Source organism: Lissotriton vulgaris, chromosome 10 (assembly GCF_964263255.1).
Source record: "Lissotriton vulgaris chromosome 10, aLisVul1.2, whole genome shotgun sequence".
In the NCBI taxonomy this organism is placed as follows: domain Eukaryota; kingdom Metazoa; phylum Chordata; class Amphibia; order Caudata; family Salamandridae; genus Lissotriton; species Lissotriton vulgaris.
The window spans coordinates 283449287-283473494 of record NC_141698.1 but is presented as its reverse complement, the minus strand read 5'-3'; the positions used below and the strand labels follow the sequence as shown (position 1 = coordinate 283473494).

General features: G+C 46.0%; 1 protein-coding gene across 29 annotated transcripts in view; it reads left to right on the top strand.

Annotated features, from left to right (window-relative positions):
* MAP4 (microtubule associated protein 4) overlaps positions 1-24208 on the top strand; it is a 1807860-nt gene that overhangs the window by 405797 nt on the left and 1377855 nt on the right. The window lies entirely within an intron of this gene.

Genomic DNA, 24208 nt, shown 5'->3' with positions numbered 1-24208 from the left:
CAATGTCTGTCAAGTCTTGTTGGGGCTTTGTCACTGTATTAATGACTTCTACACAGTCATGTGGTGCTGGATCAATTGTACTCGAGGGTAACAATGTGGCAGGGTTAAGTATGTTGCAGCGTCTGATTTCTATGTGTGGCTGGAACAGTGTCAGTTCATAACCTGTCAGTCGTGCTATGGTCAAGTGTTGAGTCTGGGTTCGGTTCAGAAGAACTTCCACGGAGTGTGGAACCTGTAGTGTCAAAGGATGTCCTAACACTATTGAATCGCTTTGTCTGATAGCTAGAGCTGTTGCTGCAACTGATTTCAGGCACGCAGGCAAAGCCTGGGCTACTGGATCCAATGTACTAGAAAAATAAGCACAAGGCTTGTGGTGTCCTGCTTGATCTTGTGTGAGAACAGATAATGCTGTGCCATCGCGTTCTGTGACAAAAAGTGTAAAAGGTTTGCTGTAACATGGTGTCGCTAAAACTGGTGCTTGACATAAAGCTTTCTTCAAGTCATTAAAAGCTTGTGTATGTTCCTGAGTCCAAGGGAGGACAGTCGAAGTCGCTGCCTCCTGTGTTGTCAACTGTATGAGTGGTTTGGCTAGATATGCATACTGGGGAATCCATTGTCTGCAGTAAGAAGTGAGGCCAATAAAGGCCCGTACTTCCTTTTGTGTCTTGGGCTGTGGCAGATGTGCAATTAACTGGATACGATCTGGTGTCAACTGTCTACCCCTCTTGGACAGCAAGTGTCCAAGGTATACCACTTGCTGGGCACAGAATTGTAGCTTCGAAGGGGACACTTTATGCCCCTTTTCGGCCAGAAAATACAAGACTGTCAGTGACGCGCGTTCGCAGTCACGTTCGGTCCGTGCTGTGATTAACAAATCATCGACATATTGCAGTAGAGCAGTGTCAGTAGGCATGTGAATACTGTCTAGTTGTCTTTTCAGTGCTTGGCTGTAAATACTAGGACTTTCCGTGAACCCTTGAGGTGCACGTGCAAATTTGAAGCTTCGGCCATTTAAACAGAACCCGAAAAGGTATTGGCTATCGGGATGAATGGGGACACTAAAGAAGGCGTTCTTAAGATCGATTACAGTAAAGAACGCAGCTTCGGAATCAATGGCAGTCAATAGTGACGAAATATCTGGGACTACTGGGTACTGTGGTATTATACATTTATTGAGTTCTCGAAGATCAATCACCAATCTATAGACTGGAGGTGCATTTGGGTCAGTTCGTTTAAGAATCGGAATGATTGGAGAATTACATACATTGGAGTCGGTTTCTACGACTACTCCTTGGCCAATGAGTTCGTCAATAATTTTCAGTAAGGCTGCTACAGCCTCGGGGGGCAATTTATATTGTCGGATTCGGGGCAGTACAACACCTTGCTTGAGTGTGACACGATAGGGAGTAATGTGCATACAACCTACATCTGTTGGACCTTGCGCCCATAAATGCTGTAGAACATTTTTAAATCTTGGATTAAAATCTCTCAACATATAATGACCCTTAAAGTCACATAAAAATAATCTCACTCCTTCCGGAGAACAACATATTACAGCTCCTAGAGCTTTTAACGTTTTAATACCAAGCAAGTTTTTTAGGACATGATTTCGTAAGTGATAAATCGGTAGTACGGGACAATGGACCAACTGCAAGGGGAACTGGTTTCGATACTTCGTTAACAATAGGCTTTCCTGAAAATCCAAGGGAAACATTCTGTGAGCCTGAGAGGGGTGCCCCTGGAACCTCGTCATGACTAATGGTAGTTCTGCTCGCCCCTGTGTCAATCAAAAATTTTCTGTCTTTCCCTAATACCTGACTATGTACATAGGGACCCTCTTGATCTACAGGAACCTCGATAAGGGGCAAGCCAACCTCCCTCTCTAGGCTGTTTCATGTATACTGCTGATAATCGGGGTAATCGGACTGTGCATACTGGTACATTTGCTGTGTGACATGTTGCGTTGCGGCAATGGGTTGGGGTTGGGGTACAGCTACTGTCTGTTGCTGTGCATTCTGTGGCGGTTGCGTATTCTGTGGAATATTCTGTGGAACGTGTTCTGGTCTAGGCGGACGCGGTCTTTCTTTCGTTTTGCCTGTAGCAATATTGTATTTTAGAACGGCACATTCATTTATGAAGTGACCTGGCTGTTTACAATAATTGCAATTCCCTTTAACAGGAGCTGCAGAATGACTAGTCTGTGTGTTACCTCTCTTCTGACCATCTGCTGGAACGGACTGGGCAACTAGTACTTTCATTTCGTGTCTTTCATACGTCTCTGCTCATGGTCGTGTTCCTCTCTAATTCTGTGTTGGTGGTACTGTAACATTTGTAACATTTGGGAAGGCGTATTTGCTTGCCATGTGCTTTCGACTTTCAATACTCTGTTTTTAACCTGTGGTAAGGAATTCTCGACTAATTTGGTCACAAAAAGATGTGGATATGACTCGCTACTTGTTTTCAGGCCACTATTAATAATGAAACATTTCTCGAATCTAGAATAAAAATCACTAGTATCTTCGTCTTGTTTCTGTTTGCAGGCTGAGATTGCATCCCAGTCTTCCTTTTTAACTGTCAATAGTCTAGGCAAAACTTGTACTAATAATCCTGGTAATGCTTTAGTTTTGGTCCCGAGACCTGTACCTGGAATACGTGTATTTTCTTCGTCCTCTAATTCAGTCCAGATAATCTTTTTATCTCCCACCTCCCATTCTTTCTCTTTAAGTTTTTCGTAAATACCTGCTGGCAACAATACTTTTAACATTTTAAGAATATCGGGATATGTGTAATCTCCCATGAGTAACATGTCTTTTAATTCACGGTGAAACCCTGCAGGATCTTTATTGTGACAAGGCACTATTTTCTTCATTTCCAATAATTCCATTTTGGTCAAAGGAGTGTATACGAATACGCGTTGAAGCGTACCCCCTGGAATCTGGACGGGATGAACTTCTCGTAAGGGATTCTGTCTGTCTAGGTGGAAAGGCTGTCTTACTGGGGGTGGAACAGAAACAAAATGTGGAGTCAGGAAAGTTCTGTATTTGTGACGTTGTTATAGGATGGTATTAATTAAATCGGTACCTAGGCCTCTCCATCTTTTTAGGAGTAATTCTTCCAATATATTATATAGGGGACCTGGATCAGAATGTTGGCTTTCATATAGTGTAATGAGATGTTGGATCATGTACATACCAGCTAATCGCTGTTCGTCTGGAGAAAGGCTCAAAAATGTTTGTGCTACTGAATCATCTTTATATATGCTTTCATTTCCAGCCCATTGGACTGCTGACCGTGCTAGTTCCTGATCACGCATGGAACTAAGTTCATGGTAACCTATTCTTTCTTTCAGTATTTTATCGGTGTCTTGAAATACATGGTCAAGAGAACATTGTTCTGGTATGGGGGAAAGGAAACGTTTCTTGTTTTCTAGACGAATGGGTCTGTCAAAAGGTCTGTCAAAAGAATACTGTTTAGGAAGCTTCACTCTACCTACGTACGCTATTGTGCCTTGGTTTTCTGCTGTATCATCTAAATTCTCCTCCTCTGAGGATTCATTCTTGTCGGACTCGGCTTCCCTTTCAGCCTTCTTTCTGTCATGCATTACTACGATTTCTTTACGGATCTTTCTGTACATGGCATCTATGCAATTTTGTTTATCATGTTTACCATCGGCTATATTATTACTCCAATTTATCAGTACACCCATCTCTTCTTTACTAGCACCTGGCCGATCTAGTTACCTTATCAAACAATTTATCAAAAATCGTAAGATCATACTTTGTGTCTCAACCTTCTGATATGCCATGGCCTCGCGAATACATTCTGGTCTCTCCCCTGTTCTAATAAAATGATATATATTGTCTAGATGGTTAGTCATTTCTGGTAATAGAATCAAATAATCTGTAACACGTCGTAGACGTAACGAAAATAACATGTCTCCTACACCCGGTACTGGGTCATATCTACAATCTGTAATGTACCGTTTAAGGTTTTCGTATGTAGCCGCTTTCGGCGTACGTTGCAATGCTAATTCTCTGATTGTCATTCGTTTTACTTGAGGCGGGGTGATAGGCTGACCTCCTACGGCGCCTCCTGAAGCGGAAGCGTGACTATCAACTAGCTGTGTTGAAACTGCTGGTGTCATAATTTGAAAAACAGGTGCAGGTAATGTAAGCGGACCCTGGGTTGTCGGTATAGCGAAAGAGTTGTAAGGACTGGTAGTAGGAAGAACAGCAGTAGTAGTAGTAGTGACGGGAATAGTTGTGACAGGGACAGTGGTGACAGGATGGGAAGTGGCAACGGATGGGGAAGTCGAGTCTTGAGCTGGTGGGGATGACGTGTCATGAGCAGACTGAACGGGCTGAGTAGGCTGCTGTACGTTATTAACGGGTGGTACGGGTGCATTGGTATATGCTGGAGCTACGTCATCTAAATAGGAAGAAAGGAAAATGTCTGCTGCGGTCTGTTTGTGACGGAGTTTAGTCGGAACCAATGGTGGTGGCAAGTTACGGGGTACTTCCGGGGTCGCCTTGGGCAGGCCCTCAGCAAGAACTGGATACATGCCTGTAATGAGTGCATTTCTTTGACGGTCTAATTGTTCTAATCTGACTTGTTCTCCTTCTTCTAGTAACTCTTTTTCTCTGGCTTTTTCAGATTCTTCTCTACTTTTCTCTGCTTTTCTGATTTCTTTCTCTGTTCTTCTATGCGATTCTTTACGCCACAGTTCTATAGCGTCTTTCTGGGATTGTCTGGCTTTCTTTTTCCACAATGCTTCTTCTACTCTCATGATGCAATCAGCATCCCATGTCCCTGAGACAGGCCATCTATACTTCTCTTCCAGGTCTTTGGTGTAGTCCACCCATAAATCTAGATACAGTACGGCATCTAAGCCATGCTTATGGTACATAAAATATCCTGGAGTGTCCCTAGGAGGGACGGGAACTGCTTCTTCGAGTATCCCTTTCCTAGTTCCTATCTGACGTAATTTCGAGAACAGTGGCATTTTCGAACTGATTTAAACGTGAGCACAGTAAACACAGTAATGAATAGCAAACAATCATTCATACCACGACATTAAAACACATTAAAACATGTTAGACTGAAATTACCTGGTACACAGAAAACACAAATTCTGAAAAATCTCGAGATACTAGAATACTGGATTACTAGATGCACTGCTAAAACAGTACAGACAATACCGGTCCCATAAAGAGACACGTCGGACCGTATCCACCTATGTGAACACGTCTGGACCAGGTCTGTGTACCCAAACCTGTCTTGACCGGGCACAAATTAATGAACCCGTCTAGATGCGTTCCCATCAACGGTACTCACCGGGAAGCAAGAAACTGAAGGCCTCGGAAACTGGACTGGACTGGACTGGACTGGACTGCTACGACATCTGACTGCTACGCATCACGCTACCACGCATGCGCTTCGAAACAGGTGGGCCTCCGGATACCTCGGACCTTGCTCTCTCGACTTGGGCTCTGGTCGGGATCCTCCGCATTCCTCACCGCCTCGTCTGGACGCCGGACCGCAGTCTCCGTCTCCCCCGTGGGCCCGAGGGAAGATAGCAGGAAAACCCGCAGACGTGCACGGTTTCCGTCGCGGCTGTAGAAGGGGTCAAAGCCTGCGTAACATCGCCGGCGAGTGGGGAAGGGGGGGGGTTCCTATTCGGGCGCCAAATTATGCGGTAAATTAATTTTACCGTATCATTTTTCCATATAATTAATTATCAATAAGGAAGCTCATTCAAATAAGAGGCAAAGTCCGTGGGATCTGAGTCATACGGGCTTTAATGAAGGATCCTCGAGGATCGGATATCATGTTCCATCACCACTAAGGTTCAGGAAGGGACATTCAACGTTTTATTAACATTACACATTATATATAGTAAAACAGTACAATTGAAATGAATGCAGTAGGCGTAACAGGTGAAAAGAGAGAGATAAGAACACATGTGCGTAACAGGAGGCGTGTAAAAAGGCGTACACCTGGGTGTGCACTGTACATGTCAGAGAAACGTCATAAGAAACGTCACATGTGGGTGGATGCATAGAGAAAGTTTGCAGGATCAGCAGAAACCTATGACCTAAATGCGCGCGCAACTGAGCATGACGTGGAACTGGGGAGAACTGGGGGCTTTGACTTTAGCACTAGTAGAGGAGACTGGTGTCTGGGATGTCAGGGCAACCTGTACCTATAACATATCTGGTATCTCATGTTTGGAGGATGTAGTGTCTGAAGTAAAAGGTCTCTTGGTGCAATGTGCGGAGCCATGGGCCTACCATGGTAAAGGATTCAGTAAATCACTTGCAAGGAGGACAGGAAGGCCGGGCCCTTTGCTCTGCAGCCGGGAATATGTTTACCTATTTCACTAGACTGGAATGTGTTTTCGAGGAGGCTGAGCAGATAACTGTAGGCAAAATACGATTTTGGCAGGCAAGCAGGCCGAGCCGGGCACTGCTTCGCTGGCAGGAAGTAAGGCAGGGGTCAGGGATGCATACAGCTTTCGGAGACAGGAGAGATGAGACTCGGGGCCTCGTTTAAGGGCCTAGCTCGACTGAGCCAGGAAACATGGAGAAAACGTGTGCGAGATTCAAAAGTGCACCATGTAAAGACGTTGGCACCATAGGCCTAGAAGCCTAATTAACGGGATTTTCTTGCAGAAATGGATAGCTGACATGTTAAGGATGGACGCAAATGCATATGCGTCTTTCTAGCATGTACGGGAAGGAAGTTACACGACATACAAGGAACATGGGTGCATGGATAGGGTGCGAGTGGGGGACACATTAGCTACCTGAAAATTTCTATTAACTCAATACGAATTGGAATACTAACCCCTCGCCAATTCTGGCGACGGGGTTAGCATTCCACCCTTCTAGAGGGACACGACATGTATGTAACTGTGGACCCCGGTTAAAGTTAACTCGAGCCTCAGCATCACAAAATGGATGCTGCCACCACAGACACAAGTCTGACCTCCTGCTGCTGGGAGTCCTTCCAGCGAGGAGAGCTTGGACAAAGGGTTTCCTGTCGGGGGCGGTGCTAGCACCATCCCAGACAGGGTTTTGTGTATCCTGGGTAGGCAGGGCTTTAGAGGAAGGTGACTGCAAGTGGCACCCCGGTGCTCACTATGCATAGGCCGGCTAGAACCAGTTCCAGAGGCACACCAGCCCCTGAGCTGGGGAAAGTCCGGCATGGGAGAGGGGTGTAACCACCCCCCTTCCTGGTCCCACCCATGGGCAGGACCTAGTCGCGTGCCAGCCCCTTTCCTTAGTATAAAGATAGGAGCGGGCCCCCTTCCAAATTAGATCATCTTTGAATCCTGAAACTACTTTCTACGAAAGGAACTCAAGACTTCTTCCTAAGATTTCTCCCTTTTGACTAAGGAGTAGTCACCCTGCATCTGCGGGCACCAACTAAGCAACCTGCGGTTTGCTGCACGTCCTTCCTCCGGAATCCGACCGACCAGTACGACGAGACCCGGCTTCCCTGGCACCTCTGACCTCAACCTGCATCATCAGCCCAGCTGAGATTCGTGGGTGTGACGAGACCTCGAGGGACCGGCCATCTTCAGAACTGCACTAAGCTTATCCAGCACGACCGCCGAGGGATCCTCGAGTGAGTGCTTTGGGGTTCGAGAAGCCCTAACCCTGAACAGCTCCAGCACCGAAGTCCAGCCCCCCAACATCCACGAGATCTGCATGGGGCCCTTCTGCTCTTTGCTGCTCACCGCGTTGTCCGGCTACTTGCCTGCTGGCTTGTGGTCCTCCTGACGATGCACCACGACGACAACACCGCTGGTCTGGTTGCTCCAGACTGGCCCTTGCTCCCATCCAACAGAGGAGCACCCCGGACCCTCCTGGTCCACTCCAGACGCCATTTTGAGTCCACCGCGTAGGCTTGCATTTGCCAAGACTTGTTGCCCCAATCCTGGGTCCAGCGACGTCGACAGCAGATACCTTCGTGGGACAGCTTGCACCTCCATCCTGGTCGCCGACAACGCCTCCTGGTCCGAGAGACTGCAGAGCCCAGCGTTGCCCACTCACCTGGTCGAGGTGACTTCGTCCGGTGCCATCCTGGTGCCCACCTAATCACTGGCTAGTGTTTCAGAAGTTGGTCCCCTCTGCTTATAGGTGGCTTCCATCTTCGATCCAGGCTTGGATCACTTCGAACTTAATCACTGGTCGCCTGCCAGCAACTTCTTCTTTCAGGCTACATAGACTGCAACGAGGATTCCCGACGTCTTTTCAGACCTATGCAGCCGCAGCCCCTGGGCTAGGTAATCTCAGCATTTCGGTGCTCCAGCATAGCTTAACTATCCAAGGGTCCAGATCCTTTTTCGTTTCAGCTCTACCTAGTCGGATTCGTCCGATAACACTAACTTTACGAAATCTAGCATCCATAGACTTTGTCCCGCATCCCGCGTGAGAGTGCACACTCTGCACCCGATCTCCCTAGGCCTCCTGCTAGTAATCTGAAGGTTCAGTAGTCAAGTCCTAGCGATCCTAAAGCCTATTAGAGTAGTATTTACCTGCTAGTAATTTCGCATTCCACTTTTAGAGTATATGGTTTTTCGTGCCCCTCGGGCATTTGTGTAAATTGTGCGACTTTCAGTATTTTCATAAGAGCTTTGTATTGTGCTTAGCGCCCTGTCCTCATAAAGAGTCCAGGGCTGTTGTGTTCTAAATAAATATACTTTTATTTTCATAACAACTTGTGTGGTGTCCTTTCACTTGGTGTTCAAGGGGTATATGTGATGGTATAACAGCTGGCTTAACACGCCCTCTAGAGTCTAGCCTAAAGACTGCTCTTGTCCATGCTACTAGGATAGCTGGTCTACGGTTGACTTACAACCAATCATCAATAAGGGTTGTTTGGACTGAGACATAGTGATCACTAGAATAGTGAGCACTGCATATCAGGCCAACTTCTCACAACATACACATATGCATTGCATCTGATTCTTGCAATGGGCAGTCTTATAAACTGTGCATCACAAGTAATAATACCAGGAGTTACAGTTATATAGTAGCTCATTCAGACTCAACACCAGTTCCATCTTCAACCATTTCTATTGTGTGATATGTACACCAGGGACCCCATACCTGAACGTACTTCTTTGGGCAGCCTCTAGCTCGGTATGTGACGTTTTATCCCATTTTTTAGCTATATCTCTTGCTACCACCAGACTCAAATTGCAGAAGAGAAGTTGGGCTATCAAGTATATCAATCTCAGTGGAAATGGCTTGGAGTTTGTATTTGGGGTCTGTTTTCAGGGTAACCTTGAGGATTTCACCAAGTTCATCCAGGATTACTCCCCAATGGTGACGAATATTAGGGTAATCTCATAGTGTGTGGAGAAATGTTGTTCTCTGTTCCCCACATATCCGGCAACTTGGTGTCTCTACCCTTCCAAATTTGTGTAATCTTACTCCAGCATAGTAAATTCTGCATAAGATTTTGAGCTGTATTAGCCTCAGCCTTGACAGCTACTTGCCTTGGGTGCATCAGGGCTGCCTCCCACTTTGTGGTATCAAATTCTCCCAGACCAGTTTCCCATTTTCTCTTGATCTCTGTAAACTGTTAGATGTTATTTATAGTCATGTATGTGTAAGAGTTCAGTTCAAAAATCAAGTTTAGGAGCATACTTGCAGAAGGTCTATTATGTTAAAGAAAAACAATGGTTTTGGGTGGCCTAAGAAGGTCCTAGTAAAGTAAGGTATCATTTTGGTAAATGAATTAATCTTGGGAGACAGTTTTGTAAGGTAAGGTAACAAACATATAAAAAACTTTATTTATGCTTTCACAATTATGTTTTTCGTTTTTCAGGTGCTCACACATGTGACAAGGTGCTTATAGTGACTGAGTGAAATATTGTTAAAAAACTATATACAAGGTGTCACAAACAAGGGTATTCCCCCAAAAATATGTACAGTAGGGTAGGGGAGTTTCCTTGCATGGGTCGACGGCGTTTCGATCTAAATGACTTTAGATCATCATAAGGACGTGAGCTTTCTTTGCACGAGGTGGTACAATTATTTTCCTGACTCGGCGAGCAAATTGCTTAAACTGTGGTGGCTTGGTCCAACTGTTCAACGTATTCTTGTCAAGAATTTAATTATTCTTGAAAGGTAGCTCTAGCTACCAGACGCCGTAGCAGCGAGGCAGAGATAGTTGAGCCGCGGAGATTTATTCCCGCCGGAACGTTTTACATCAACCAATACCGGAAAATTAACCCGCTCCTATTCAGTACACCTACCTCTGCAAAACTAGTAAATGGACCATTATTGACTATGATGAACCTTTTGAGCTAGAGCTACCTTTCAAGAATAATTAAATTCTTGACAAGAATACGTTGAACAGTTGGACCAAGCCACCACAGTTTAAGCAATTTGCTCGCCGAGTCAGGAAAATAATTCTACCACCTCGTGCAAAGAAAGCTCACGTCCTGATGATGATCTAAAGTCATTTAGATCGAAACGCCGTCGACCCATGCAAGGAAACTCCCCTACCCTACTGTACATATTTTTGGGGGAATACCCTTGTTTGTGACACCTTGTATATAGTTTTTTAACAATATTTCACTGTCACTATAAGCACCTTGTCACATGTGTGAGCCCCTGAAAAACGAAAAACATAATTGTGAAAGCATAAATAAAGGTTTTTATGTTTGTTACCTTACCTTACAAAACTGTCTCCCAAGATTAATTCATTTACCAAAATTATACCTTACTTTACTAGGACCTTCTTAAGCCACCCAAAACCATTGTTTTTCTTTAACAATACTTTCACCCCAGGTTTTACTAATGGGGTACCCTTGTTCTCCAGAAGGTCTATTATGGACACCATATTTTTTTTAAATTGGACATAAAATCTCCTTTCGAAGTTCTAAGAGCTTTGACAGTCTAATAAAATATGCATCATATCACACGAGGTTCCCACTATACACTTACAGTTTCCAGCGCTATCTATCATCTCTGATTTTGCTCTAATATTACCATAATAGGGGTTCAATCCAGATCTTAGTCTTAGAACTTCTCTCCTCAGCCATCTATTCAGTAATCTATCTATATAAGGGAAGTGTATATCTTTTTGCCAGGCTTGGGCCATAAACTGTACCGACTTTTTCGTCGCCAGATAAGCTAGGTCCTCGGCTCGAGATACCTCATATCCTACCTCCCTCAAGGCCTTTCCCTTGATCTCCATTTGCAGAGACACAGGGTTTACATCAAGACTTAGCAGTTTGCCAACCATACTGAGGAAATTTCTAACCCCTTTAGCCCATATTCGTTCACTCACCAGCACTTCTCTCTTACACCATTGCAAGACCTTTAGTTCGTCCTCATTACCCAGGCGTTGCCAAAATCTCACTAAGGCCATACAAACTGTTATCTTCCATGAGTTTACACATGTTTCTAACCTTACAGCTTGCACAATGGAGCTTTTAGGGAGTGAGAATAAGCTTTTCAAAGCTTTTCCCGCCTCTACATCCCATCCATGTTTGCCACCCAAGAATAGTAACTCTGCCCCATACAGGAATTGCGGGGGGACCATAGCTAGATAAGCCTTTAAAACTGGCCTTTCCGATTTTTCTCCGTAAATTCCATTACATTTCTTAAGGCCATTTATAGATGCTGCTGTCCTTGTCCTACAAGCATCTAGGTGGGTTTTCCATTTAAGATTTTTCTGAAACCACATACCCAGATACCTGTACTCTTCTACAGTTTCCAGCTTTTCAGGACCTAGGTACCAACTGAATCTTACTTCCTTTCTCCCAAAACATAGAATCTTTGTTTTGTCCATATTAACAACTAATTATTTCAACTTACAATACTCATGGAAGCTATTCAGCTTTCTTTGTAACCCAATCTCCGTTTGATCGAAGATTACCAGGTCGTCAGCGTATTAAAGGCATGCTATATGTTTCCCATTTATTTTGGGGCTTGCCCCCCTTGCACTACCTAAAGTAGAGGGTAGGTCTGCTATAAAGAGTGAAAAAAAGTTGGGGGGCCAAGACACACCCTTGTCTTAACCCATTTCCGATTTCAATTTTTCTTGATATACTCCCGTCTGTGTCTAAGATAATCCGTGCCCAGATTGCAGAGTGAAGCAGTTGTATTAGGCTCAGCAATTCTCTGGGGATATCATAGCCAATCAATGTCTCCCACAGCTTCCCACGGTCTACTAAATCAAACGCAGCGCGGAAGTCCACAAAGCAGCAACACAACCTACCATTCTGCTCTATGGGCTTACCCGCTATAGACCAAAGTGCAAAGCAGTGGTTGAGCGTCGAGTGGCCCTCCTTAAACCCCCCCTTGTTCTGGTGGTATGACTTGGTTCAGCTCTGACCAATCCTTTAGCTTTTCTTTGGCGAATACTTTTTCCCCTATATCCAACAAATTAATTAACCTATAATTTTTGGGTGAATTAAGGTACCCTTTTTTGTGGATCGGCCTTATTATTGCCCCTCTTCAAGTTTCTGGGATTTGGCCTGACGTAAGAATCCCTTGGAACAATTTAGAGTAGAACAGAGCCCACCAATCCATCCTCTTTTTTTTTTTATCACCACCGCAGGGAGATTGTCTGGGCCAGCTGATCTTGTCAAAAAAATTGTCTAACTAAATTTGACATTTTCGATAGAAAAATGAGCCTCCATTTCTTTACTCACTCCGCTCCATACTATAGAATTCGAGCATTCTGTTTTGTTCCAGGCCCCATAATTTTCCCCCAAGTAATTTGCCCACTCGTTTTCGGGGATCACACATTTCATGGTGCCTCCTTTCTTTATTTGAACTTTCTTGCACCAATCTCCAAAACCCTTTCAAATCTTTGGATTCTATAGCGTTCAGCAATTTTGCACAACAGTTCTCTCTAAAACATCTTTTTTTTGTTCGTCACCAGCATTTTATAGAGCCTCCTATGCTTCCGGAGATTGTCCCTCAGTTCTACACTGTATTTTACCCTTAAACTTTGTTCCTGTTGCCTCATTACTCTTTTGGCCTTCCTACAATCCTCGTCAAACCATCCCCTCCCTTTCTTATACCCTGTACTTCCCCTCTCGCCTCTGGGGTTTCTTTCTTTTATTTTTACCCTCCGGCAATCCACTAATACCCGAATTGAGTTCTCAAACCAGGAACACTCGTATACAATTGGCATATCTTCCACCAACAGTCTGTTGAACTGCTACTAGTTTTTCCAGATATTCCTCCATAATCCTAGTTGTGAGGCGTCTAGGATACTCAACTTGCACCGGCAACATGTTTCCCTATGATGTTTCTTTTGCTCACATACTTCCAGCCTTAGCAGGAAATGATCACTTCCCTCTTCGTCTGTCACCTCAAATTTTTTGATTAACTCAAAATACCACGCATGTATATAAACATAATCGATTGGGCAGGGTTGCTGGCCTGACTTGAAGGTTCGCTTTACAGGTCTATCTACATCAAATCTCCCATTTGCACAGATCAGCCCCAACGTACCCGACATTTGACCTAAGGCCGTGTCCTGTTCTGACATTCTCACCCTTGGAAAAATTGCATTTCCAATTTTGTAATAATTCAATTGATCCTGGCACCATTGATTGGTCCTTGCAGGGTTTAACTTGTGATTAAAATCGCCCAACACTAGTATTACATCTCGTGGATAGGTCTCGTTCATAGATGTCAGATCGTCATTCAGTTTTTCCAACTCTTCCCTATATGGCCTCATTTCCCCCCTCTGAATGTACACATTTACGATAATGCCATCAAACCTGGGGTCCGGGTTCAGCAATAACACTCTACATCCTATAACCCATTTACATTTTGCATTCAACAAAACCACTTTTTTGGCAATTTTAGTTGATACCAATGTCGCTTGTCCCCCTGAGGGCCTACCAAAATGTTTTTTGTCGCTACTTTTGTCTGTTGAGCAAACCCTTCGCTTACTTGGGTATCGTCACACAGCCAGGTCTCTTGCAGGCACACAATTTCACATGTCTCAATCTTTTTAAAATTGGACTGCTTTTTTATTCTTTTAAACCCAGAGACATTCCAAGATAACACTGAGAGGCTGTGTAACGATCCAGATACCTAGTCAATATCATTTAGGCTCCGTGTAAGAGATTGCTTTCCCTAGGAGTTCCCCTGAAGGAGCCTCCCTTTTAAAGGGAAACATTCTGGGATGTCTGTTGTGTCTATTCCCCCGGCATGCCATGCATGTTTCAGTTGAATATATTTATAATGTTGCACCTTTTTCAGTTGGTGGTCGCGTTGGAAAGGCAAACTGGGTTAGTTCTGCTTTATCCTAAAGATCTCCCAATTTGGAAATTCCTGTGGGATCCCAGCTTCTGAAACCTTCCGGGTTTCCTAGTTCTGTAAATCTCAATCCAATCAACAGCTGGGTCTCTCTGGTTATGTCGTCCCAGGCGTCAGTTGCCACCTGGATTGCCAGTAGAAGCTCCGTACACCGCGAACTCCGTATAGGTAATGTATGTAAGATTTAGTTTTAAACTGTCGTCGTTCAATCTGATGGGTGGGATGATCTCTGAAAATGAATCCCCATTCATTAATTAGTGTCAAGTGGGCCGCCCAGTAATAGGAATGGATATCTGGGAAGGCTACGCCTCAGTTGTATTGATTTCTTTGTAGGGTTTGTAGTGCTACTCTGGGATGTCCCCATCCCACAAAGTTTTGGAGACTATACAGAAATTTGGGGAGGCTAACCATTTTGAACATCGTGCTCGTTCTAACCGTGTCAGGTCAGAGGTAACTTCCTCTATCTTTCAACGTCAGTCTGGAACTCAGTGATTACTCTACGGAGATTGCAGTCCAAATCGCACGCTCTGTCTAGGGTGACAAATATTCCTAGATATTTGAAGACCTCCCTCTCTGTTCATAGTAGATGGGGCACCTTCTAAGACCATTTCCCTTCCCACCTGGTAGAGACCTGATTTGTCCAAATTTATAAGATAGCCAGAGTGGGCCTCATTGTCATCAAACACTTGAAGTATTACTGTCACGGTCTATGTTGGGTGGGTGACATAGAGGAGGACATAAACTGCGTGTACTGAAATCCTCATCTCCATCTGCTTCTTGTGTTGCTTGAAATCCCCTAATGATGGAGTGAGCTCAGATAAGACAGGCTAAGGGTTCCAGGACTAAGGCAAATAAGATGGGTGATAATAGGCAGGCTTGCCTAGTGCCTCTACCAATGGTAAATTCTTTCGACAGGACACCATTTACCATAACGAAGCAACAAGGTCTCTGTATAGCAGTCCAATCCATGCTTGTAATTTTGGGCTGAATCCATATTTGGTCAGTATTTGCATTAAAAACGGCAAGTGCACAGCATCAAATGCTTTCTCAACATCTAACGTGCGAGATATGTGGGAGTTCCCTAGTTTTGACTGTGCCTAACTAGTTATATAACCTCCGCAGATTAAGTCTGGTTGACCTCTTGGGCATAAAGCCAGACTGGTCTGTGTGCATCAAGGGGAGATGACTTTCACCAACCTCTTGGCCAATATTACCGCTAATATTTTGGTTTCAACTTTTAGAAACAAGATTGGGCAATGGGAGCCATAGCATGTAGCTGGTTTCCCAGCTTTGTGAATTGCCAGTATCATGGCTTTTCAGAGATCTGGTGGCAATCTTTTCTCTTGTCTAGCTGCTGTATAGAGCTGAAGCAGATGAGGCGCAATGATTCGGGCATTACCTTTGAAGAACTATGCTGGTTTCATGTTAGGGCCAGCGACCTTGCCAGACCGAAGTCGGGAAATGTAGTGTTTGATCCACGGGAGGGTGATATCTTCCTCGAGACCATTGCGGTCTTCAGACAGGAGAGTTGACATCCGGATTGCTGTCAAGTAGGCCTCTATATGTGGTGGGCTAACCACTGGGCGTGCTTTGTAAAATGCTGGGGCTGTTTTGGAGTGTTATTTCTCTCATCCACAATACTATGGACCCATTGTGATGCCATAGATCTACATCCCAACCATGCCAGCAGCATACCAGCCTTGTCCCCTGTGTTGTAGAGTTTGTGTTGCGCGGCTAGGATTTGGACGCATCTCCTTACCTACTAGGGCTCAGTATTCCTCTCGCAGAACTGCAATGTTGCGGAGAGTTGGGGGGGTGTCTGAAGCAGGACCCACTCCATCCTCAAGAGCTCCCAACTCTCGTTCTGTGTCTTCCATGTTTTTTTGTTTTTTTTGTTTGTGTGCTATACATTCTGGGCTCTATCCCAATCCACTTAGGCTGTATTTTCTTTCAAATAAAGTTATAAAGTTCTGTATGTGCTTTGGAGACCTGAGGGTTGAGCTGCTCCCAGGCACTCAATCTCCAATGGCAGGGCATTTGGGTCTAGTCCCTAATCTGATGAAGAGTGGCGAGTGGTCAGATAACCCCCTGGCAAGATACTCAGTTGTCGATATAACTGCCATTGCCTCCTCTTGGGCGAATATGTAATCTAACCTGGAGAAATCTTTGTGGGTGCTTGAGAAGCAGGAGTATTGGTGTTTATCAGAGTGTAGTCTATGGCAGAGATCCGAGAGTCCCAGTGTTTGTTGAAAGTTAGCTAGAGGCATTTCCCGCAGGGTGTCCGATATGGATTTTAATCTATCTAATCTAGGAAGCATGACATTAAAATCGCCCTCCCACTATGTGTAAGAAAATTCGGTTCCTAATATGTATCTGATAGAGACATCTAGTTGCAGATTTCATACCTTTGAACTTCCAGGCCTCAGGCTGGATCTGGAAGATTTTTCTCAGCAGTACCCCTGCATGCCAGTAGGTGGTGTTGGTCAACTGAGTGACGTCTGTGTTGTGACGTCCACGTCGTCAATATAACCGCCACTCCGGCGCGCCAACATCATTCTTTTCTTTCCGCCCCATCAGCGCTGATCCGTTCAAGAAAGCTAGCCCCTGCCATTTTTTTCCAGATTTTTTTTACTTTTTGTCTACTTCGTTGGTGTGTAGGTTTTCGATGTCAAGTAAGAAGACTTAGGGATTTAAACCAAGCAGCGCCCGTCACTGCGACATGTCAGTCACGAATCCCCATTTGGTCTGTCTTCAGTGCCAGTAGCTAGACCACGACTCCAAGTCTTGCATAACAGCCTGGCCATGGCGCCGGAGGCTTTGAGGGAGCGGTCCCTAAAGCTTCTCGCATCCCGCACCACGGAGGTTAACTTGTCGGTCTCGATCCCGGTCCAGGTCTGGGTCGAGAGAAAGATCTGAGCACCTCTCCGATGAATCGAACGCCTCGTCCTCTAAGTCGGGTGCGAGGCACCACAAACACAAGAAGTCAAAGCGTGCTTGGACTTCGCCCCACCCGTCTCCTGAAGCGGCAGATGAATCTTCGCATTCGCTGGCCTGCTCCGCAGAGCTGATGCCTGGGTCAGCTCTACGTTTCACTCCCTTTCTGGGGCCGGGAGCGACCCCCGCCAATCTAAAAGAATTTTATAACGCCATGTGCACCATATTTGGGCGTCCTGATACTGCTGGCGCACCTATGGGCCTCACAGGCGCTCGGAGGACAGAAGAACCCCGTGGCTCCCATGCTGGCGGCTCTGGCCATGGCCTCAGAGTGGATCGGTTACCAGGTCCAGACCGACGCCGATCGTACCTTCGCAGCGACCTTCCCCGGCGTGTGGACCGACGCCGATCTTACCTTTGCAGTGACTTTCCCCGGCTTCTCATCTGGCACTGAGGTACTTGCCAGCGGCACCTCCCTGATCCTCATTCCCGATGACATGGAGCCGGTCGGGCATCCTCCGACAGACCGGCGCCAACAGAGCCGTATGGCTCCATGACTTTCTATCTGCCCTATTCTGAAGGGTTAGTGATAGAGGAAGAGGATTGGAAGGAAGAGCAGGATCCCTTAGAAATCCTGCAACAGCAAGACATGGACTGGTATGAGGAATTGGGTGAGGCCGGCGGTCTGGACACCTCCCCAGATTCTGCCATGCTTTTCCCTCCAAACCTGGCTACGAAGGAGGGAGTATCTTTTACCATGGTGGTGCTTAGGGCTGCGGAGGTTGCCGACGTGCAGCTTCCTACAGCGGCCATCAAGACGAATGTCTTGACAGAGGTCCTGCAGCCTGGGGTCTTGAGTTCGGAACCCCTCCTGCCTTTTAATGAGGCCTTGACAGATGTCCTTCTGGCCACATGGTCCAAACCCAGCACAGGGACTCCTGTGAACAGGACAATCGCGCACCGCCATTGCCCCGCACCAGGTGACCCAACTTTCCTCACCACCACCCCCACCTCCCAAAGCTTAGGGGTCCAAGCTTCCACTTCTCATGGCGCATTCCCTTCCGCACCCCCGGACAGGGAATCAGAGGCAGAATTTTTTTTCTGCTGCCAGCATAGCATTGCAGTTGGTGAACACTGCAAGCCTCTTGGGCTGTTATTCCAACTCCATATGGAATACGGTAGCGCAAGTGCTGCCCAGAGTCTTGGAGGAGGACCGGGCTCTACTCTCCCAAGCTATATCGGACGGGAGGGGACACAGCAAAGTTCGCCATCAGATGTGGCTTAGACAAGACAAACTCGCTAGGTAGGGTGATTTCCAGGACAGTGGCGGTTCATTGCCATGCCTAGCTGAGAACATCTGGTTTTTCTGGGGATGTCCAGGCCAACCTCAAGGACGCTACCCTTGAGCGCTTTAAAGACTTGTGGGCCACGCCCAAGTCTTTGGGCCTCACTACTGCCCCCAGGGCTTCATCCAGTTTTAGCTCCTTTCATGGCTACTGAAGGACGTATCAGCTGCTCCAACCCCGCCCGGGCCAGAGGTCGTCCCCCCCCTCCCACCCCCCCCAAGTTCAGCAACCTCTGCGGTGCAGTGGACACGGTTCCCCCTGGCCTCTTGGGTCAGGAAACCAGAAGTCGATCCAAGCCACCATCCTCTCCTCCACCCAAAACCTTCCTACTTCGATCCCCCAGGATAGTTTTTGGCCCGTCGGTGGCAGAATACACCATCTCCACCACTGGCAAAACATTACATCGGACAGGTGGGTTTTGCAAATAATTCGAAGGGGCTACTCCCTCCCCTTTGAGACTGCTCCTCCTTCTGTGCCTCCAGTGTGCGATCGGCTGACTGAGGATCACCTTGATTTGCTCCGCAAGGAAGTCTCAACTCTTGGCCAAGGGAGCTATAGAGATGGTTCCAGGGCCTGAAGTAGGCAGTGGTTGCTATTCCCGCTACTTCCTGGTCCCAAAGAGGGCGAAGGCCTTAGTCCTCTCTTAGATCTCAGAGCCCTCAACTACTTTCTCAAAAAGGAGAAATTCAAGATGCTCCCTCTTGCTCGGGTCCTGTCTAACTTGGACCCAGAACACTGGATGGTAGCACTGGACTTGCAGGAGGTCTACTTACATATCTCTATTCTGGCTGCCCATTATCGCTACCTGCGGGTCACGGTAGGTCACGAGCACTTTGTTTGCAATGCTCCCCTTTGGCCTCACCATCACCCCTTGAGTGTTCACGACGGTGATGGCGGTGGTTGCAGCCTATCTGCGGGGTTCCAGTCTTCCCCTATCTCGACGACTGGTTGTTGAAGGCGGGCTCGCCCAAAGCAGTTGTTTCCCACCTCCAGGCTGCGCCGAACATTCTGCATTCGCTGGGGTTCACTGTCAACATGCCAAAGTCACATCTGACTCCCTCTCAGATGCTCCATTTCATTGGGGCGGTTCTGGACATAGTGCAAGTTCGAGCCTATCCTCTCGAACGGCGAGTCCAAGATATTCAGGTTATGATACTGATGTTTCAGCCTCTATCTTGGCTTCTGTTGAGTAACTGAGGCTGTTGGTCCCCATGGCATCCTGCTAGTTACCCATGCAAGGTGGCAAATGCGGGCTATGCAGTGGGATCTGAAGTTCAAATGGGCACAGCATCGAGGAAATCTCACTGACCTGGTTCAGTTTCAGAGGGCACTACGAACGACCTGAAGTGGTGGCTAATGGACCTCGATTGGTTTAAGAACAGACCCCTCTTCCTACCTCACAGTAGTGACGGATTAACTACTTCCGGAATTCGGTGGCTATCTAGGAGAGGGGAAGATCAGAGGACTCTGATCTCCGGCGGAAGCCAAGCTCCATATCAGTCTGTTGGAGCTTCGGGCGATCCGGCTGGCACCAAAAGCCTTTTTGCCGTCAATAAGGGAAGGCTCGTACAAGTGTTCACGAGCAACACTACCGCCATGTGGCACCGCAACAAACAAGGCGGAGTGGGGTCATGGACTTTGTCAAGAGGCCCTGGGTCTCTGGGCTTGGCTGGAACGTCAGGGCATTTCCTTCGTGGTTCTACACCTGGCCGGTTCTCTGAACATCAGGGCGGACAAGCTCAGCCGAAGGTGCCTTTCACATCACGAATGACACCTCCAGCCAGAGGTGGCACAAGGTCTTTCAGCAGTAGGGAGATCCTTGGTTAGATCACAGGCATCACGACGAACACTACTCAGACGATGTTGCATGGTGTCTACTGACGCCACCTACCGGCATGCAGGAGTACTGCTGAGAAATCTTCTGTATCCAGCCTGACGCCTGGAAATTCAAAGGTAATAAATTTGAGGCTAGATCATGTCTCTACCAGATAAGGCGTTACCGAATCGAAGTAAATGGTCGGTCACCTTTTTTAGGGTGAGTCGTTGCAGATGTGGCGCGAGTATAGACACCAATGAATGTGACATCTCTACTACCCCACATACCTCGTCCCTCCACATGATTCCCGTAAGATTCTATCCACTGCTTATGAACTTGGAAGGGAGAGTAATCGACTGTTGGATCCCATCGAATGGGTATCCAGTAATAATACCTTTAATCTCCTTTTTTTAAAAATTATTATTTTCAAAGCATGTTACATACAAAAAATGTATGGCAAAACAGATTGAAAGTAACATACCAGAAAGAGTAGAAAAGCAAAAGGTGAAGACCGAGCGAAACGAGGAAAGGCAGGCTCAACAAGAAAAGAGAAAAGAAAATTCAACCAATCCAGTTAGAGATTGGGGCCCAAATTTTCAGACCCATCTCCCATCTTCTACGTCCTTTCAATTTATACACAGCTGATTCCATGCTATATATTGCCAGCAGCCGAGCCCTCCAATTTATAAATGTGGGGGATCAGGATTGATCCATTGAGAAATGATAACCGCCCTAAGAGTAGACATAGCAATAAACAGGAATCCAGCTTCGGATTTATTACGGGTCGCCACATTTTGCGACTGGTCAACCCCCAGAATCACTAAGGTAGGTGTTAGTCAGTGTTGTACATGTAATCTGGACAGGGAATGATTCAACATCTTGTAAATACTTGGGTAGCTTGGGGCAAGAGAAGAACATATGAATTGTGTCAGCAGCCAAGATACCACATCAGCTTTAATCTCCTGATGTAAGTGGTGACTAGCCCCTGCTTTACTTTAGACAAGGAGACAACTTCCGTATTGTCCTGGAATGTAAATGGCTTAAGTAAGTCTCTCACTTCCAGTCATCTTTGTTCTTTGTATCTTCCTGCCCACATAGGTAGTCTCACAGATGCAGTGCTGTTTCAAGTGCCACATTCCTTGCAATTGAATATTTTCTAACAATAACTCAACAAACTGAAAAACATCTATTCCCCTCCCCTCCCCTGCCCTCTCCCCTGTGTCTTCATCCTCATATCAATCAAATAACTGTCACGGGTTAGGTAAGCGAGGTCTGTATCCCCTTCCCCAAAATACCCCAATTAAGTACCTACTAAATCAATATAGTCCAAATTGAATTGTCACTCTTCACTCACATACCCCATTCCTCTGCTGGATTATAAATAGGGAAGGCAGATCCATGTGTCTTTCACATTACCCATCTACATTAATCAACTTTTCCACACTTTATACTCCGTTACCTTATTCTCCCTCGATTAGTGCTTGAGACACCCTTGTGCTCTTGCAGACAATAAAAACAAATGAAATATAGAGTGCAAGCTGTGGGGGGTTGGGGAGGTGGTAAAGAAAACATCTACAAGAGGCTTGTACACCCATCATCACTGCGCCCACACCAAGCAAACACATGGACCTCATCCAGTCTCTCTGATGCCGGAGCGTCATCACTGCACCCCATCAGGCCCTTCAAGCCCAGGATAACTCTTAAAGAATCGAGTTAATTAGCACAGTTCAGTATTTGATAGTCATTTGGAGTATCATCCCACTCTACCCCAGACCGCAGATGATGCAAGCTTTTCAGATCCTCATGTCCACAGTGTTACTTCTCCTGACTCACTGCTGCATTGTTCGAAATTGAGGGGCGATAGGCCGGCGAGTCCCTCTCACCGTAACCCCCCTCAATCTGGTTCTGCCTCTTCGGGATTGTTTCCGTCGCTTGTGTTTCAAAGTCCAAAGATTGGGTCTGGTCCTGCCCCTCCCGATGGCTTCTGCGACGACTCACCTAAGAAACGGCTTCTCTTCAATCCATTTCGAGGTATCCTCGGGGTTTCAAAGACGTGAGCTTTGTCGAGGAAAAGTACTTTGAGTTTTGCAAGAAAGAGCATCATGTATTGAAGTTGCATCAACCGGAGTGTGACCTTGACAGACTCAAAGGGGCGTCTTTGTTTTTGCTCTTAAGGGTAGTCCGGAAACGGCATGATGATGGAACAGTCATGCTAGAGTGTCCCAGGGTTGCCTCGCTTCTTTCAGGATCACATCTCTATTGTGAAAGTTCAGGAATCATGCAATAAATGCCCACAAAATGGCACCCAGTATTAGCTGGACAGCCAGTGCCCCATGGGCACGTTCAAGGTTGAAACAGGTGGAGGAGTTGCCAGAGTGGAAGGTGTCACAGAGCCAGTGTTCTAGGAAGGCAGATAAGTTTGTGCCCTCCACTCCCGCCGTAAATCCTATGAACCTAAGACTATTACGCTTTAATCAATTTTCTGTGTCCTCTACCCTCCATAGCGAATAATTGGCAAGTGCTTTCACCGCAGCAAGATTTTTCCCATTTCAATGTGTTGCCCTCCCGCTCGGATAAACTTTTCTCCATTGGTTCCCCCCAGGCGTGTACACAGACACAGACAAAGACAAACGCAGTGAACCTAGAACACCTTTTTTGGGCTATTTAGGGTAGTTCGCTCTTAGGCCCCCTTAACATTTTGTCCACACTAGGTATCCATGCCAAATTTGCATCCTTTTCCAATATCCTGAGCATTGTAAAGGTACCCAGCGTTTGTGGATTTCCCTAGGCGGGACTAAAAAAATAAGTCCAAATACAGCTAAATATTTATTGGGGGGGGTTGCTGCAGAAGAAAGCATCTGTTGTTTCCCTGCAAATGGTATCAACAAAGGGTTTGCAGTGATGAAATCACAATCTTCGCAGCTTTCAGAACAGGCAGACTTTTGTCAGAAAACCAACGATTTCTACACAGTTTTGGCATTTTACTGGCACTTAGCACATTTCCTAATTTTTTTGTGTGCTCTCAATCTCCTTCCAGTTAGTGGTAGAAATGGTTGTGAAACCTATAATGGATTATGGAAAGCTATACATTTTTGGAAAGTAGGCAACAAAATTCTGAATTCAACAATGGGTCATTTGTGTATATCCTTCAAGGTTTTCCTATAGAAAGTAACAGTTGAAATTATAAAACATTGAAATTGAGTTGAAGAAAACATCCAGTTGTACCTACATTCTCACGTATTACTTATTCTAACTATAGTAGATTATCTTAAAGATTTATACTGATACTTCTGCTGGACTCTAATGGTTGTGGGGATGTCTGAGGCTTCTAGTTTCACCAAGAACCCGGGGTACGCAGAGCCGATAACTGAGCAGCACCTTGCAATGGTTTTTCATTGGGTGTCGGGTATACAGCAATTCATTTGGTAAAATATAAAGTCAAAAATAGGAATCTAGGAAGCCTATTTATTCCGAAATGGTAACAAGATATGGAGTTTAGAAGCAGTGGTTATTTGCACAACTCTGAATTTGTGGGTACACATACTAGCATGTGAATTTAAGGGTATTTTCGAAAATGTCTCCTTTTTTACCCACTTCCTTGCGTTTGGAAGGCAGAAATGCTTAGACAACTTTTTCTACTATTCTGTGCTCCCCTAAGTCTCCAGAATAAAAACGGTACCTCACTTGTGTGGGTTAGGCCTAGTACCCACAGCAATGAAACGGCCTAAAACGCAACATGGACAGATCACATTTTTGTTGCAATGTGCCAGCTGTGGTTTATGGGCTTAGCTCCGCTGCACCTAGGG